Consider the following 20,158-nt stretch of genomic DNA (forward strand, 5'->3'; position numbering starts at 1 on the left):
TCTGAAACTAAAATCTTTATGATATCAAAAATATAACCATGGTTTTGCTTTGCATGTGTGGAAAATCAGAAGTACATTATTGGAATTATTTTTCAATTAATAGAAAAAAGAAAAAGACATATCAAGTTTCATTTTAAAACAAAGCAGGTATTTGATACAGTGTTCCAGCTGTGGTCTTTAGAATCAGGGTCCTATCAGACACAGCCTCAGGGTCTCTGCAGTGGGCAAGAAGCAGGAGAAGAACTAGGCTTGGCCACTCATCTAATTTGCAGCCTCAGCATTTTTCTTGTTGTCAGTTTCATACAGGTTGGGTGGGAGCTGATCTCTAAAATTTCTATTTGTAAAAGTCTTTAAGAAGGAACATACGCCGGGCGGTGGTGGCGCACGCCTTTAATCCCAGCACTGGGAGGCAGAGCCAGGCGGATCTCTGTGAGTTCGAGGCCAGCCTGGACTACCAAGTGAGTTCCAGGAAAGGCGCAAAGCTACACAGAGAAACCCTGTCTCGAAAAACCAAAAAAAAAAAAAGAAGGAACATACATTTCTACAATCTGAAAATACTTTGATGCATTTTATTCTTCCTTTTTCTGAATTCTTGCTAACAGTTTCTGGAAAATACGGGGAATATGGAGTGCTCACACAGAATGTAACTGAATATTGAAATACAAAAGTGTGGTATGTTACATATCCACACTTTTCTTTAAAGCATGATCTCTTCCTAAAGTCATAGGCATTTTTATTTGTCTCTATAACACTCATGGCTTGCTTTGGATTTCATATACTTATGTAGTCACTTAGGTGTAACACGATTCTTAAAGGGTCTCATTAATAAAAACAAACCTGGAGTTAGGTATTGGGGTGAACGCTGAAAGATCAGAGAAACAGAACAAGCCACTGCCAATTCCTCAGCTGATCCTGTTTCCTCAGACTGAAAGACTCCGAGTCCTCATTCAAATGGATCTCAGCTGAACTGCTGCCCAAAAGCCTAAAAGCTTAACCAGACTCTAGTTCCTGGTTTTCACACCTTATATACCTTTCTGCTTCCTGCCACCACTTCCTGGGATTAAAGATGTGAGTTACCATGCATGGTTGTTTCCAGTGTGGCTTTGAACTCACAAAGATCCAGACAGATCTCTGCCTCCTGAATTGTAGGATTAAAGGTGTGTGTACCACCTTTTTCTGGCCTCTACATCTAGTGGCTGTTCTGTTCTCTGACCTCAGATAAGTTTATTAGGGTGCACAGTATATTGAGGAACACAACATCACCACACTTAACACAGTGATGTGAAAAACTAAGAGTTTAGACTCTCATAGCTCTTTTGGGGCATGGACTGTGCTGGTGGCCTGAAGATTCTGAAAGCTGCGATATTTCTCTACATACATATCTTCTGACATCACATCTCTCATCAGAACAGACAAAAAATCATCCATAATCTAAGTATAATTAGGAAACAATAAACACTGAAAAGTCTAGTAGGTAGTTATGAAAAGAAAAAAAAACCCTGACAGATGATAGATATATAAATATATTGATTGATAGATGATAAATAGATGATAGATAGATAGATAGATAGATAGATAGATAGAAAGACAGATAGATAGATTATAGACAGTGACTGTGTGGGGAAATAAAAGAGTCAGCTCACTCTTAGGGAGAGAAAGCCCCATACTGAAGCAAAAAGAGAGATAACATGCCTAAGATTTAATGGGCAGACTGTCCTTGGACTCCCAGGAAATCATCAGGAAGAGTCTTGAAAGGTTATGGCATGGCACAGGGCAGCTTCATGAAAATTCTGTGTCTGAGGTAGAAGAAAGTGTGCTTTAGAGGCTTGGAGTAAAGAAAAGAACATGCTGAAAAATAATTCTGCTAAAGAAGAAAGGAGAATAAAAGGCAGCAACCATTTAGCCTATACCCACTTATAACAAGTGGACACACAGAGGCCTCAGAATTAAAACAAACAAGCCTGTCAAGCCTCCAATCCCTCCACTTATGGAAATTTAAGGGGTGCATTATTTCAATATTAATAATATATAAGACATACGCTATGCTTTACTATAAAAAGAGTAAGTTAGGGCAAGAGTATAAAAACATATCAACAAATATATTTTCATTAGAAATAGTCAAACAGGGTTGGGGAAATGGCTCAGCCATTGATTACTCATCACACAAGGAAGAGGACCAGAGTTCAGATCCCCAGAACCCATGACAATGCCAGATGGGCAAGATGGCACCCCTGTAATTATAGATGTGGAAGGCAGACACAGGGGATCCATGGAGGAGACTACTCTTATCTCAGAGTTCTGGGTTTGATTTAGGATAAGGTAGAAGAGTGATGGGCAATTTCATGCAACAACCTCAGACTACCACATACATGCATATATATGTGCCCAAACAGATATGGACATGAATATACATACATGCATGTAATCCACAGACATATCAAAAGAATACAATCTTTAAAAAGACAGCAGAATAAAACTACAATACCACTATTATTCTTATTTCTGTATTAAATATCCTCAAACAGTCCATATTAGCCATGAGCAAAACAAATTATATCAGACTAGAATTTGGAATATGTATATATGTATTTGACATATATGTACAATTGATAAAACCAAATATCTATATTAGAAATTCCTAGAAATGATAGCCAAAACCATGGAAAAAAATTGAAATCATAATCAAAAGAAATAAACATCAAGACTTGCTGTCCTCCTGAATTTTCTAAAGGAGAAGCAATTAAGATAATAGCAACAAATTTATTGATGGTGAATGTTTGGTATATTTTGCTATACTTTATAAGTGTATCTATAACAAAAAGCTAATCACCTCCTGAGAGATGCACTCACAAAAAACCAGAATGCAAACATTTCACAATGAAAAACAAAAAGATTGAGATAACATAGATGGTAAATGAAACAGAATGAACTGAAAACGTGAAAATGAATTGTATCAGACAGCATGATTTTTGTAACATTAACTTTGTACATTAAGCTATAAAAGATTTCCAGGTTTGTTTACAATCACGAAAACACATATAGATATTATTAAAAAAATAAAACTTAACCATATGGCCCAGAACAGTACTCCTGAGTATTTTCCCCAGGAAAATAAAGTATGTGTTGAGCAAACCTCGATGATAACAAATCCTAATACATCTTCATGGTTAAATACTAAAAAATGTAAAAGACTAAACTATTGATGCATGCAACAATAAGGATGACTATGCAGCTATTTTGCTGTGTGAACTCCATAAGGTACTGTGACTGTCATTGCATAATATTCTTGACATAAAAAAATTGCAGAAATGGAAAACAAAATGATGTTTACTAGCAGCTATTATGAGCAAATAAGAACTGTGGGTTTAACCACAAGGGCTCACACAGTGGTAGATGTATAAACATGCTGCTGTGGATATCTCTCTGTATAAATAAATCACTGATTGGCCAGTAGCCAGACAGGAAGTATAGGCGGGACTAGCAGAGAGGAGAATGGAGGGAATAGGAAGGCAGAGGGGAGACTGCCTGCAGCCGCCGCCAGAACAAGGACGATGTAAGATACCAATAAGCCACGAGCCACGTGACAAAATATAGATTAACAGAAATGGGCTAAATATAAGAGTAAGAGCTAGACAATGATAGGCCTGAGCTAATGGCCAAGCAGTTTAAATAATATAAGCGTCTGTATGTTTATTTTATAAGTGGGCTAAGGGACTGCCGGGGTTTGGTAGGACCCAGGGAGGAAAAACTCCAGCTACAACATGCATGTGGTAAAATAACACAAAATTGTACACACACATTATGTTCATTCTAATGTTCTGAATTTAGTGTTCTACATGGACATAAGGTGAGTCTACTGGAGGAAATGTTTGAGAGAGAAGCAGGAACATTTGGGACCTTATACCAGAATTATCAAACTTACATCTACATGAAAATGGAAATCTAGAGTGGCTTACACTATAAAGGCTCAAAAATGGGAATGACTTAGATGTTCTCAGTAGGAAATAATCATGCATACAGTGAAGCAGCCCTGTCCCAGCAGTAATAGGAACAAAGTACTGAACTTGTGTGCACATATCTCAAAAGAACTAAGTGAATAGTTTAGAACAATTTTAAAAGGTTGCCTACAAAATGATTGATAACATTCTCTGATGACAGTTCTTTTTTTTAATGGCAGACATGCCCTAGGACATATGGGCAGAGTTGGGCTGGGCTGGAGTTCAGTGTGATTATAGTGGGTAATGTGTATGTGATATGAATTGTCATGACCTTAGCTATGACTTTGCATAGGAATACCTATAGGTGATAAAAAAGTATACAGTACTAAGCATACAGACACACACATGTCGACACACACATGGATACACGCACACATATAGAGACATACAGAATGAAAGGAAAACAAAAATCTTTTTTTTATTAAGAAAAATTTTTAACTCATTTTACATACCAATCAAATTTCCCCCTTTTCCCTTTTCCTGCCCCTCCAGCCTCCCCCTCCAACCCAACCCCCATTCCCTCCTACAAGAAGGTAAGGCCTCCCATGGGGAGTCAGCAGAGCCTGGAACATTCAGTTGAGGCAGGTCCAAGCCTCTCCCCCTGCACCAAAAGTGTCTCACCATGGATAGGCACTGGGCTCCAAAAAGTCAGCTCATGCACCAGGGATGGATCCTGATCCCACTGCCAGGGGGCCCATTAAGCAGGTCAAGCTACACAACTGTCTTGTCTATGCAGAGGGCCTAGTCCAGTTCCATGGAGGCTCCACAGCTATTGGTCCACAGTTCATGAGTTCCCACTAGTTTGTATTAGTTATCCCTGTACGTTTTCCCATCATGATCTCAATGTCCTTTGCTCATAGAATCCCTCTTCTCTCTCTTCAGTTGGACTCCTGGAGCTCAGCCTGGTGCTTGGCTGTGGATCTCTGCATCTGCTTCCATCAGTTACTGGATGAAGGCTCTATGTTGACAGTTAGGGTATTCACCAATCTAATTACCAGAGTAGACCAGTTCAGGCACCCTCTCCACTATTGCTAGTATTGTAAGCTGGGGTCATCCTTCCCAGCAATCCACAAGCTTCTGGTGTTATTAGGAGACACAGTCTCACAGCAAACAGCTGGACAAGGAGGACATCAGCAAACATGCCAACTTGGAGGGGGGGAAGCCCACTAGATCACAACCATACGCAAAGAACTACAGGCAACTGAATAAAGCAGGGAGCAGGAGAGGTGGCCCTCCTAGGGAAGAGCACATCAATTACTTGTCTAATGCCAAATGATCAGCCCTGAAAACATATATGCAAGTAACATTTCATGGACTAAACAGGTTATATTTGGAAATGTCTATGTATGTACAATTGCATATGTGCATGTAATAATAATGAATAATGAGGACATAAATCTGAGAGAATGGAGAGAAGTATGTGTAAGGGTTTGGAGGGAGGAAAGGAAAGGGAAAATGTTGTAATTAAAATACATCTCAAAACTAAACTAAAAAGAGTTTGGTAAAGTATAGATGTAAGTTGAAAGAGACAGGAAGAGGGAAGAGAAAATAATGTCAATATTGCAAAATGAAACTGCTGAGTTCAGGTATAAATGGATCCTTTATACCTATATTCCTTCCAATTTTTGTTTATAATATTTCAAAACTCATAAATAAATGGCTCTCAACCTGTGCATCATGACCCCTTTGGGGGTTGAATGACCTTTTTACTTGGGGTCACATATCAGATATCCTGCATATCAGATATCTACATTAAAATTTATAACAGTAGCAAAATTACAGTTATGAAGTAGCAATAAAATAATTTTATGATTGGAGGTCACCACAACATGAGGAACTGTATTACATGGTCACAGTATTAGGAAGGTTGAGAACCACTGACATCAATAAACAAAAATCCTCTAACTGCCACTAAAGAAGTAAAAACAGCAAATTTATTCTCAGGAGTCAAAATTCTAGCAACTGGAGAGAATCAAGCTTACAGTTTCATAAATCAGAAAGTATTCTGTCGCATATTTTAATGTTTTTCTTTGCTGTAGCTTGTGTCCAGCAATGTAGCTGCTCTGCAAATTGGGTGGAATTGACAATTTGGGATTTGATGCTGAATATTAGACATTGTTATCTTCAAGGAGACAGTTGACAACTAATACTTACTTTGGGGCCTCACTGCATTGTGGATGTCCTTACCTAGCGTCCTGATGTGGGAGCATAAATCTGACCCACTGCTAAATTAATTACATCCAGGAAAAAAATCATTGTAAAAGCAATTAAGAGTTATTGTCATGATTTAATCATTCACTTCTTTTAAAATGGAGCTCTGAGTTCTTCTCCAGATTTAAAGAATGAAAAAGCATAGGATAGCTTCAGAATCTTTTTATAGAATCCACCCAATACCACTAATTATTTAATGTATGTGAGCAAGTGAAGTAAACTGTTATTCAAATATAAAAAGAGATGTAATCAAATTTTCCCAATATACATTTTGCAATCAGTTAATTGTTAGGTAGGATTTGTATATGTGGGTATGTATCTATGTGTGCATTTTTATGTGTTTCTCTCTCTTTCTCTGTCCTTGTCTCTTCTTGTCTCCCCTCTCCCTCTCTCACTGTCTGTGCCTGTGTGTGTAATAACATCAGTGATCCTTCCTATTTCATTATTGAGGTTAAGTTAGGTTTTTTTATGAAGAAAAGAAAAACGTTATAGCAGACAATTATGGTCTTTCTGTATGCTGTGAATATGTGTTGCTCTCATTGGTTAATAAATAAAGCTATTTTGGCTTACAGCCAGGCAGAATAAGGCTGGGCAAGGAAGCCAAAAAGAGATACAGGGAAAAGGGCAGAGTCAGGGAGACATGTTCCAGCTGTGCAAGGAACAAGATGTCAGAGAACCGGTAAGCCACATGCCATGTGGTAATGCGTAGATTAATAGAAATGGGTTAAGTTGTAAGAAGCTAGCTAGTAATAAGCCTGAGCTAATGGCTGAGCATTTGTAAGTAATACTAAGTGTGGTGGTATTGTGTTCCCCAAAATATTGTGCATGCTAATAAACTTATCTGGGGTCACAGAACAGAACAGCCACAATTTAAACACAGAGGATAGGCAGTGGTAGCATGCACCTTTAATCCTAGCATTCCAGAGGCAGAGATCTACCTGGATCTCTGTGTGTTCAAGGATACAGCCAAGCAAGGTGACTCACACCTTTAATCCCAGAAAGTGAGCCTTTAATCCCAGGGAGTGATGGCAGAAAGCAGAAAGGTATATAAGGCACGAGGACCAGGAACTAGAAGCATTTGGCTGGTTAAGCATTCAGGCTTTCAAGAAGCAGTTCAGCTGAGATTCATTTGGATAAGGACACAGAGGCTTCTAGTCTGAGGAAACAGGATCAGCTGAGGAACTGTCGAGGTGAGGAAGCTGTGGTTTGTTCTGCTTCTCTGATCTTCCAGCATTCACCCCAATAACTGGCCTCAGGTTTGATTTTATTAATAAGACCTGTTAAGATTCATGCTACAACTAAGCCTCTGAGTCAGTTATTTGGAAATGGCTGCTATATGGGGTGGGACAGAGAAAAGCCTCTGGTTGCAGAGGTTGGCTTTGTTTAAAATAAGAATCTGCTGGTAAAAGAATACTTACAATATTTAGTGAAAAGCACTAGCAAAAGATATGGTTACTAATGATTTTATTTATTTGTACAGCTCTAGAATAATGAAAAATTATTTTAATGTCTTAGTCTTTGCTACAAATAAAAATACTCAGTCACTTCCTTAAGTTTAAGAATTGTGATTCTCCATAAAAGGAAGACCATCTGAGAATGAAGCATCCCATCTCTCTCATGTCCCCTCTCTTGGCCCTACAATTTGCCTCTATCATTTCTATCTCAATGTCACTGCCCTCCAGAAAACAGGTACATAAACTTCTGCTACCAGCAGAAACATTTTTGCTTGTTGCCAGCCTTGTGGATATGATCTAAGATCCTGTTCCTTAAAACCATATTGTAGATTTGGACAGAGATTCCAAATAGCCATACAACTGGTGAAAAGACTGAGAGCTCTATGTAGCAGACAGTCTGCATCTGTCTTTTGCTAAAATGTTCATCTTACACAATTATGCCTTTTATGAAATAAGAATGAGATAAAACAACACATAATATAAAACCAGGAACACCTATGAAAGCTTACAGAGACTATCCTATGAGGTAGCATTTGGAGAACACAACTTGAAAGGCATAAAGGAAACTAACAAGAAAATGTGTAGGGATGCCAGATTGAGGTAAAAATTGCCATATTTGTAAACTACAATTTTTCAGTCCATTGACAATGGGAATAGAAGGCTGAGGTGAAACAGCCAGACCTTGCCTGGCATGCAGAGGCACAAAGGCCAGCCAAAGCTTTTAGGCTCTATTAAGCAGCATACAGACACCATAAGCTCTTATTTCTTTTTTGGAGCCACACTGTAGGTTAATCTGACATTTGTGCATGCAGTGAGGAGGCAGAGAGGATTCAGACATGGAAATTAGCAAAAATGGTGGCTAAAAGTAAAGGTCTTTAGCTCATGATGTCTGTGGGAGAAAAGGCAATTGACTTGCATCATCAATTAATGGGGTCACATTCCAGCTGTAGCAGAAGAGAATTTGTGACGTTGGGAAGTATGAATCTATTTTTTTTTGTTGTTGTTGTTGTTTAGGGACATGAAAGGAATAGGTACATAATGGGTAAAGCACTAAAGCATTAGATTTTCCTCTACCAATAAATAGAATGCTGCCATTTGTGCCTAATCTCCTCTCTTTCCTCTCATATGCTCTCCTTTCTTTCTCTGCCCTTCTTTCCTCTTTCTTGAGTTGACTCACTCACGTGTACACATCAGATGTTATCTTTTGGAGAGGCCTTTTACTGGTAGGAAACAATTGAGTGAAGCAGGGATTTCATTAGAATTCTACAGCCTCTTATTGAGAAGGAACACATAGATATTATACTTCAGCAACCATGGGAAGGAGACTCAAGCCAAGGTCCCAGGGATTTCAGGGTATATTGCAGGGTAACTGGAGAGACTTTACACTTGTCACAGGCAAACCAGATCTGGCTTTCCTAGGGCATCTTTGTTTTGTCCTCATTCTTTCCTCCAGAGGCCCTTTGTATCCTCTTCAAGTATGAACCCTTTATCTATGATAAAGCAAAGAAGGTCTTTCATTGAGGTGAAGAGGGTTCTCTAGGAGCCAGAGAATCAGCAGGAACTTAAGAGATATTTATTGTAAGGTTTGTTTCACAGTGATGGAGAAGTGTTCATTGATTCCAAGACTAACAAGGTGGAGTGGCTAACACCTACAGTCCTTGCACTCAGGAGGCTGAGACAGTAGGATTGATGCAAATTTCAGGCCAGTTTGTGTTACATGGTGAGTACCAGACCAGCTTTTGTTAATTAAAAAATGACCTTGTCAAAAGACAAAACAAAAATAAACAAAAACCAAAACTCTAAGATCCCATCTCATCAGGGAACTCTACAGATGTGGACTTCCCTAGGTGTTTTTTTGTTTTGTTTGTTTTGTGTGTGTGTGTGTGTGTGTGTGTTGTTTTTGTGCTTGTTTTCATGACTTAAGCTGTTACATTGCTTCTTGCTTCTTCCTGAACTGTGGGGAAAAAAAAAGATTATGTCATTTAACGTCTTGCCTTTATGGTCTAATTTACCAGCCATGTGATTTGAGCTTTTTTTCTTTCTTTCTTTTTCTTTTTTTTTTTTTTTTTTGAGTCTGATTCCTTGAATTTTAAGTATTGCCTTGTTACTGCATGAAATAACATCAGTATTGGTTACATCTTAAGTGCTATTAAAAAATTACTCTCAAGTAGCCATTTGTGTGTGTATGAATTCATGTGTGTACCCCTGTATACAGACGCATTTATACTTTTTATTCACGATTGTGGAGGCCAGAGCTCAGTATCTGGTTGGTGTCTTCCTCAGTTGATTTCCATCCCATTGTTTAAGACAGGGTCTCTCCCTGAACCTGGATTTCAATGACTTACCTAGACTGGCTGGCACTCAAGCCTCAGGAACCCTCTTGTCTGATTCTACCAAGAATAGAGATTACAAGTGTGTAGCACCACACGCGGTGTTTCACATTGGGGCTAGAGGTTTAAACTCAAGTCCACATACTTGTACGTCAAGGATTGACCATCTTCCAGCCTCAGGCTTCAGGTCCTTTACTGAATAATTTTAGAACCTCCTTGTTGTTATTTTTTTGAAGAATTCTAGAACCTTTTTGGTATTATTTGGATTTTCAAACCAAAATGAACCAATTGTAAATCATTCAGAAAAAAATTAAAGTGCAAAACTAAACAAAAACCAAATATTAAGGTCCTTTGACTCAACGTTGACTTAGTTAAAACTGGAAAAATAGCTCTCTGTGCTACTTTACTAATATAAAGGAAAAAATAAGAAGAAATCATCATATTTGTTTGAACAAAGAAATACAGAAATCTTAAGCCTCAGTCCAAATAAAAGTCAGAAAGGAAACATTGGAGTCTATTTTTTGCCCACATGTTAGTGAAATGCTAAGTGACTTAACAAATATGTGATAGAATGTTCTAGAAAAAAGTTGACAAAATGTGAGTTTCTTAGTAGATCCTGTATATTTTCTCTTTTATAAAAAATCAAGTTTTATCAACACATAGTGGTATTCCTATTTGTTTGCTTATTCCCTAATACTGCTTTTCTGTTATAATGCCAAAGTTAAACAGTGTTTATAGATGCCATATGATGCACAAAAATTGTCATATTCACTGTTAGGTCCCTTAGAAAAATATTCCTCTTCTGGGAAAACCTTAAAAGCAATAGAAACATTGACTGGGGTTTTAGCATCTCTGAAGTCTACAGAACAGTAGTGAGTCTGAGGCAAGATACTCAACTGTTTGGAACATTAAGTGGTAGAGTATGGACAACACCAGATCAGATATGCTTAGGACTGATTCTCAAATGAGAATTCAACCAACAGAGACTCTAAAATTTGGCCCAGAAATGTTGTCAGATGTCTTCCAAAAGAATTACTGAAATACCCAAATAAACCTATAATTTAATGTTAAATGGAAACAAGAGAGAAGAGGGAAATCATTATTTTCCTAGGTTTTTGGTAGAACGCTTCTTTCAGAGCATGTATATGGGGAGATGAATAGAATAAAATATCTATTTTGGTGATAAAATGTTTATGGAGACTTAGACTATGATTATGGGCCAGCAATTATTCCCTATGCGCCTACCACCATGCCAGAAGCTATTTAAAATGGAGAACAAGGCCTTCCAACACTAAATTTTGTGAACACAAATGTACCACATGGATGCTTCACAGTTATTGGGATCATGATTCTTCTTCTGTGAATAGTGGGAGGATGAAACATTCCCAGGGAGTAGTGGATTGGCGTTTAAGAGAGAGATAAAGTGGAGTTATGCTGGCTCATAAGTTTGGTAATTACTGAATTAAATAAGGGCAAGAATGGCTTTCTATTGCTTTTTACTCTTTTAAAATCCTTTAATATGTAAATGTGCCTGATAAATTTTCAAAAGGGAAGGCATATAACATTGTATTCCCCAAATTCCTCTGACCGTGAAAAATCATTTTCTTGAACATTTCTTTTAAGCTCTTAAATAACAATGACTGGTAGGTTTTCATTGGGTAGATTTATGACAAGGGCTCTGAAGGATAATTTGATTAAAGGATGGATCAGGAGAATTGAGAGGGTCCACGTAGACCAAGCTGGGAGAATTTTTCCTCTGAGGCCTCTGTAATGACTCAGCAGACCAGAAGTAAGGATATGAGATCTGCTTTTAGGTTTGAAAGATTTTTGACTATACTTATATATCTAATCATCCTATAAACATAGTATCAAAACATAGTATGTACTCATCCTAAGTTAATTCACTTCACCCACCATGTGGCTTGCACTTTATCTCTTTATTTTCTGTGGGTTTTTTTCCTTTATTCCAAATTTGGATTTCACTGACCTGGGTTTCATTCATGTAAGTGTTTGTGTTCTACAGTCTGGGACACAGAGTTAGGTGTATAATTGTAGTTTATTTAGAGAGTTTCTGATCAGAAATTTAGCCCAAAACTGATAGTTGCAAGAAGCAACAGATCCTTTGAAGAAACAGCTTTAAACAGAACAGGTAACGTTCAATGCTGCCATGACCATATCACTTAACATTTGTTGTGTCTAATAATTTCCAGCTCGCTAATAGAGGCTCCTGTTCCATGGACCAAAGTTGAGCAGTGTGTGATTTTAATGTAGTAAAATTAACTTCAAAAATTCAGAAATGTTTTCTTCCTAGTCTATTTAAAGAAACATAGAACTTATCTCAGTATGTCTTAACTTAAAAATACAGCATAATTAAAGAAAAATATCTAAGGAGTCACGAGTAATGCATAGTATAAAATTTCTACTCTCAGCTTCTGACAAAATACATACTGAGTGGAGACATATCATGAGTAGTGCATGTCAGAGGGATGGTTGTGAAGAAAATACTACAGTTAAAACAAAACAAGACACCCATATTAAACAATGTCTTTTATAAATTTCCCTAATCATGATGTCTTATTATAATAGATAAGTAACTATAACACTGTATACGATTATTGTGAGGAAAAATAAGTTAATTAAATTCAAGGTCTTATGTGCACACTGACAAGCAAGAGATGCTTAATAACTACTGGCCAGTGTTACTCTTGTGAGAGTATTACACCTTCCTTTTGTAAGAAAACTATTAAAACAATAATCTTTATATGCATGTATGTAATTGGGCATGAGTGTGGGTATAGGCAATGAAATTAGAAAGGAAACCATTGGAGGGAAATCAGGTATTGAGGAAGTTGAAAAAAGCAACAGGATACTACGAAACATGAAAGCTGAAATGTCTGTGTGTGGTACATGGAAGAGTGCAATGGGGATTCAGAGAGACGGACGAGAATGAGGAGGAGAATAGACAAAAATAAATTTTGTGTGAAAATGTCAAAATGAAACCTAGTAATGTATATGCCAATTAAAATTAAATTCAGAAATTAATTGAAAATAAATCAATGAAGGTTACAGACACATAATCAAGGTTGGAAAGGCAAGAGTTGCGTGGCTTCCTAATTGCCAATGAGTAAAATACAGTCTGAGAGTCTCTGGCTTAAAATTGTAAACTCATAAGTATTTCTGCATGAATGACAGAGACGGCTCCCATCACTGTGATCCAAGCCTCTCCTAGAAGCTCACAGTGATGGTAGTTACAGGGGATTGTATCTGATCAGAAGCATTATTATGGTTAATTATGTGTTACAAGTAGAGTCAAACAAAGAAGCTCAAAGAAAAAAACTATACATAACTGTTGCTTCATGAATTATCTAGATGCTAATTCTGATCTCTTTATATTTGTTGTGTAGGAATCTGTGGGATGTATTTAGCTGTTGACTTCTCAACACTTTAAAAGAAGATTATTGGAACTGTGTTACTAAATATACAAAAATACATTTAGAATAACTTCATTTGTAAGTTTTCTTATCAATACATAGGATCATGCTATCTGTTGATAAAAGAATGTTAGTTGACCTAGTCTACTGAGTAACATTAAAATTTAGGATATACACCCAACTTTCTTACACTGCTGTCTACCCATCTCTTCCTCTAAATGGTACAGTTAGAACCCGTGTCTCCAAGGGTTGCTGATGCCATGGAAGATGGTTGGCTCCCGGAGGATGCTGCTCACCCATTGCTGGGGCTGTGAGGGGTGGGGGAGGTGGATGGCATGTGTCCCCCCTCCTTCCCATGGGCCTAGGGCCTAGAGAGTGGGACTGTCCAGCTGGGAGCTCCGACACTCAACTCTTCCTCCAGTTGGTGCAGGTGCATGCTTAATATAAAAAACTATATATAAATATATCTTTTTTTTTTTTTGTTTTTTTTTTTTTTTTTGTTTTTTCGAGACAGGGTTTCTCTGTGTAGCTTTGCGCCTTTCCTGGAACTCACTTGGTAGTCCAGGCTGGCCTCGAACTCACAGAGATCCGCCTGGCTCTGCCTCCCGAGTGCTGGGATTAAAGGCGTGCGCCACCACCGCCCGGCTATAAATATATCTTTAAATAATAAAAAGAACAAATGCCCAGGATTTCTCATTAGAATAGGAATAATTTCCTGTTCCTGGTAAATAAATGTATCCTAATTAAACAAAGATTATAACATCTTCAACATATTGTTTAATAACTTGAGTAAACTTGTTTAAATTGTAGCATTTCAGTTACTCATATTTCTAAACACTCAAAGCTCTTTCATCTACTTTTTATCGCCTTATGATATCACAACAAAAGGCCAATAATTCACACTTTTCCTGAATAACAAAAGTGTTCAGCAATTTTAGCAGTATCAAAAGCCTTTTACAGAAGCATTTCTTGGGAATTCAACAAAGATTTGTAATATCCAATGCAATATATTCAGTCAGAATACCATTTGACCATTCAACAGAGAACAAAGAAATCCAAAATAATGCCTGAGGCTTTGGCAATGGAAATGAATATAATGATTAATGCTTTGTGCAACTTGAGGCACATTTTCCTCAAGAAGAATTACAGTGCTACCCCATTATTATAATTTCATTTTTTTATTGTATTTTACATTACAATAGCAACCTTTTTACTCTAAGCTCAGCCCTTTGGCTATACTCTGACAGTCTATTTGTGTTTTTATTTAATGAATAACAAATGACTAGAGTGACAAAGATGTAGATAGCTTTCACTATTCATGCAATAAGTTTAAAGTAAAATAGATTTGAACATAAATGCTGCTTATGAACTCATGGTAATAGGGAGGTACTCATGAGGTCCCACCCCTTCCTGAGGGACTATTAGTCTTTAACTGTTTGGGACAGAGGGTGCAATTTTCTTCAGTATGTAGTGTAGCTCCTAATCAGTTGCCTTTGCTCTAGTAAATTACAGTCCACTCATGTTCAGGCAAGAAACTCTAATTTAACTAAGTGAGTCACACATAGAAGACATGAAAGCTGGGGGACTTTATGCTGGCCAGTTTTTTTGACAACTTAATTCAGGCTACAGGTCTTCAGGGAAGAGTGAACTTCAGTGAAAAAGTTCCCCCATCACATTGGCCTGGAGGCAAGTCTATGGTCATTTTCTTGATTAGTGATTGATGTGAAAGAATCTAGCCAACTGTGGGTTGTATCATGCCCTGGGCAGGTAGTTCTGTACGGTATAAGTAAGTGGGTTGATCTAGTCATGTGCAGATATCCATAAAGCAATGTTCTTCCCTGGCTTCTGCCTCAGTTTCTACCTCACTTGTACAGTCAGTGATTGCGTGTGACTTGAGTGTTATACGAAGGAATAAATGGTTTTCTTCCCAAGTTGCTTATGGTCATGGTGTTTTATCAGAGCAGAAGAACCCCCAATTAACACTAAGATGGGTTCCAGCAGAATAAGGAGAGAGATAAGATCATGGAATGAGGGATGTGTATTAAAATGATAAAAATTTATTATAGACACATATGAAACTGTCCAACAAAACACTGAAAAATATCTTGTATTACCTAATAAACTGCCATTGGGGATTGACAAGGTGCTTTGACACGACTATTAAATGCTCTTGCATTTCTGTTGAACATGCATTGATGTGTTCAGAGGTACATAGAGGGCAGCAGTGCTAAAGAAGAATCTTATTTGGAGTGCAGAGATCTATGACATTCTCACCTGTGCGGGGGCCAGTCTTCAAAACAAAATCATTAGTGTTCAAAGATGAAAACTGTCCTTCAAGTTGTAATTGGAGAAATAAAGTTGTTTATATCATACTGACTCATTTTTCAATGCCTAGTATTCACGATGCTTTCATTCTGATTCTAAATAAATTAACATTAAAGTTCATTTTTTTTGCAAATTATACTTTTTAAAAAGTGACAGATGCGAGAAGAGAGAGAAAGATGTGGGAGAAAAGAACCTGTCAGACTGCTGCTTTTTAATTAGATACAATATGTGGGATGTGAGACATGTCACTAGCAAGTTTAATATATGGCTATTTAATATGATCAAAAGAAAAAGCAACAATTATATTTATGTCTTATTCTAGACTTCAGCAAGTCTCTGAACTCCTGACTATGTAACAAACCACAGAGGCATTGCCTTTTTGCTCTCTGCCTCTAAAGACCATATCATCTCCTGGAGTGCTCTGAGCATTCCAGGCCATAGACCCCATGCAAAGCAGCTGTGAAATATATTAGAGCTGAGCTGAAAGGTCTTAGAACAGCAACCAGGGTAGTTTGCCATGGTCCAGGCTCCTCAAACTACAGATTCCCGACGTCCCTCCAATTGGCTAAGAAACCATCACGACTTTCAGCCCTTGTTACTAAATTGAGGCACATCTTCCTACTATGTAACGTCTCTTTTCCCAGGGGTTAGATGCTCTCTGAATCTTGGCTATGATCTTTCCATAAATCCTTATTTAATTTCAGAGATGTGATCAGAGAATTAAATAAGGTCTCCATAACTTGAAATTTTTTTTTAAGGAAAATTTGTATCGTATAACCTTTTCTTGGACAGGCATAGCTTGCCATAACATATTAAATACTTTGAAAAGTTCTAGCATATATAAACTTATTCTCCAAGTAGTTTAGAATTTCTCAAACTTTTAATTACTACCACTCAATATTTCTCTTAAAATGTTAGTTATTTACCTTATAAAATACATTGGCCAATAAACTACAATATGAAAAAATATTAATCCAAATATTAGTTATAAAGAAATAAAAATTAAAACCAATTTTATAAGAATATTTTAGGGCACATTATTTTTTGTACTTTATATAAAAATTAATTTAGAGCCTCTTATTTTTTCTTTTTTATGCATTTGTGTGAGTTGATAGGTTTATATGCCTTATATACAAATGTAAGTTATAGATAATGTGAAAAGTGTGCTGCCCCAAAAGATAAATTTTAATCATGTTGCTAGGATTACTACTTTTGTAAAATCTACTCTGTCTCTAACTTGAATGAGTTGATACCTGGGATTCTTGTACTTGAAGGTCATAGAGTTCAAGAAGGCATATCCATTCCTAAATCATCACTCAGGTGTTTCAATAAACCATGGACACATCCCCATAAACTTTATGGTACAAAGCAGAGTATAGTTTGATTCAACTTCTATTTGAACATCTACAGTTAGTTTTCAGTGTCTCCATTCCTCCTTTGGTCTGTCATTAGCCCTTCTGTGTTTTGGCAATGTCTTGGCTACAGGAGAGTCACTGTTCTTTTCTAGGTTGACTATTGGTGAAATTATTAAGGCCACTCCACGTAGTTAAAAGGAGATTTATTTAATGGCGTAACTTACAAATTAAGGGATAGGTAGGTCGCGGGGTCTGGGGAAGGTGTATCGCAGTCCAGAGGTGTTCTCTGGAGCCCTGCTTGGTCCACCTCTCCCGTCCAGGGTCCCAGAACTTAGCGCCAGCCCGCCGTTCCAGCTCTCCAGTCTCCAGGTGCCTCCCTTCGGCCCCGCCTTGTAGGCGTGACAGTTGCTGAAGTCTCAGTGGGGGTTGGAACTTCCAGATCAAAGCTGGAATGGCTACCCACTATAGTTGACCTCAGTTTCTCAAACCCCATCTTCCTCTTTGGTCCTGTGCTCTAATTTTCTTAACTGCCAAATTGTGTTTTAGGTCAAGACACCTCATGCTTTTCAATGCTTATCTATTCTAGCCACTCCACATTTAAGAACCAAGTATACATTGTAGTCAAGAATGTTAATTGTCCCTCATCTTTAACAGTATTTTAGTCAAGTTTCTTCCTGCCTCTAAACCTTGAAGTCCCTATCTATCCCCAGGCCCTTGAGGAAGACAGGTAGTCCAAGCTCTGAGTCTTCTGTCTCTTTTCCCCTGTAGGTTTTTCTTTAGAAACTTGATGAAATAACTATCCCACTGAGATGTAAATCTCTTTAAAAGTTCCTTTGCAAGTTTGACCATCCAAGGATATCTTTGTCTAAGGCTACCCTTTTAGTAATCAAAGAAGAGAATGTTACCTCTTAGTCTCTGGGAGTTGGAGCCTAATGTTGAGACTATGCAGCTCCAATATGTAAAACTACATTATTATGAAAGTGTAACAGAGTTATTTCTTTGTGTAAGACTACTATATATTATGCTTTGTTTTTTTTAAGGAAACAGCCATTGCCACATTATTAAATGTTGTTTATCTTATCTGTTTCACTTATTTTACTCATTTCCCAATGGGTTATATGTTTTTTGCTTACAGCATTTTTGCAGTATGGAATTTTCTCTATTTGCTATATATCCCTAACAACTTAGAGCAGCTTGGCTGACATCTAGTAAATATTTTGTTAGCTGCTGAACAAAGAAATATGGGAAGAAGTTAAAGACTCTTTTCTCTGGTAATCATCCATGAAAACAAATGCTGATGGATTAGAAAAGGTTTTGAAAGGGATACAGGAATAAGGGTGCAGACAGTGATATATGCTGATGCTCAGAGGACTTGCCTGAGGACTTGTGTGTTAAGCACATCATAGATACCAATATTAACACAGAGATGGTGTTTACTTGGTCTAGGAAGGTAGAGAAGGCACTAGTCTTCCCTGTCCCATACTTCAAAATATGTTGGGTTCACCAGTGAACACATTGACTTATATTGACTTATCTGTTGTCCTTTTACTAGCATTATAGTCATAGAGATAACACTGACAAATTAAAATTTTGGAAAAGCTAATAGGCTTCAGGATAATGAAGCCTGAGTATATGAATATTTTCTCATGGAGTTCTGATTTTATGGGTATTGAGCCCTTAATCAAAGAAAACACAATAAGTGGTAAAAAAAATGGTGGACCTTGGAAATAGTCAGCTACTTGATTTGTATATTTATAGAGAAATTAGGATATGCACTTGAAAAAGTCAAAAGACTTGAACATTTTTTCTTTTTTTCAGAATACAAATTTACATTGTAAACATGTTCATTAGGCCTTATAATTTCAGAGCAAGATATTTTTTATTATTAGTAACAGCCATGAGGATCCTAACTACAATGGCAGGTGGGTAAAGACTCTCCTTTAGTTTTTGGCTACTGTACAATTTATTGTTAAGAATATAGTCTCAGCAAGTCAGCTCAAGGTGAGTCATCCTCTTATGATGCACTACCTGATTACTTGATCAAGTCACAGATTTTATATCCATGACAAATTACAGACAAACTTAGTCTCTGGCCATAAAATATACTCTTCTCAGAATTTTAAGTCATGAGTGTGTAATAAAACAACTCTAACTTGTGACCTTAAAATGAATTCTAATTTGGTCTTGACACTCATAAAGAGTGTACTGCTTCTCAGGTCCTCCACTGCATGGCTTTATAGCCTTTTAAATGACAATGGACATTTACTTATATGACAAGGTCATGGAAGATGATAGAATAAATGGAGAAAACTAAGTTTCATATCTTCTCTAGCATTGTTTGCCCAAGTTGTTCAAGAATCTAGTTCAACCTTCAAAGTATTTCTAAACAATTAAAGTACCTACTGCCTTAAGAAACAAATACAATGTAAACATGTTTCCTGGTTTTGTTACAATTCTATCAGTTCTAAAATTGTACTATATTGCTTTACATGCTTTATTTAATAGATACTAGTGATTTATCTGGTCATTATGTATATGTCTCCAAGTTATCATTTGTTTACATCTTTTGATATTTGCATAAATATACCATACACCTCTCACTAGTAAGATGCTATTTTTCTTTAAGGTCACATTTTTGAATTTATACCTACCTCTTTGATAAATATGATTCTAGTTTATGATTTATCTCATATTTTCTATGTGCTGTGTATTTTTCTTAATTGGTACTTGATCTAGGACTCACATTGGAATGTGCTTAAGTATAAAGCACAAAAAGATAGGTATGTCTTATAAGAACAGGAATATTTTCCAAGTCCTCATAAATATATGTGCCCTAAAACTTTAAATCATAAACCCTTATAGATAATGCTGAGATGGCAGCATGGCACAAGATTTAAAAATGCATGGACCTTCAAAAATATTTGTAAACTATGCAAAGAAAAAAGACCATGCTTAGCAGGATAGGCATAACTCACATCATTAAGTAAAAGGATGTAAAAAATACTTTATGGATGCAAGTTGGGAAAGAATTAGCTTGTATGCATGAGAAAACAA

The 20,158-nt window shown here is 37.0% G+C and overlaps 1 protein-coding gene across 2 annotated transcripts in view; it reads right to left on the reverse strand.

Annotated features, from left to right (window-relative positions):
* Window positions 1-20,158, reverse strand: part of Dok6 (docking protein 6) — a 407,881-nt gene that overhangs the window by 188,451 nt on the left and 199,272 nt on the right. The gene's annotated exons all lie outside the window — the stretch shown is intronic.

This window comes from Peromyscus californicus, unplaced genomic scaffold, assembly GCF_007827085.1.
Source record: "Peromyscus californicus insignis strain IS unplaced genomic scaffold, ASM782708v3 Scaffold_17__1_contigs__length_78620276, whole genome shotgun sequence".
Classification (NCBI taxonomy): Eukaryota; Metazoa; Chordata; class Mammalia; order Rodentia; family Cricetidae; genus Peromyscus; species Peromyscus californicus.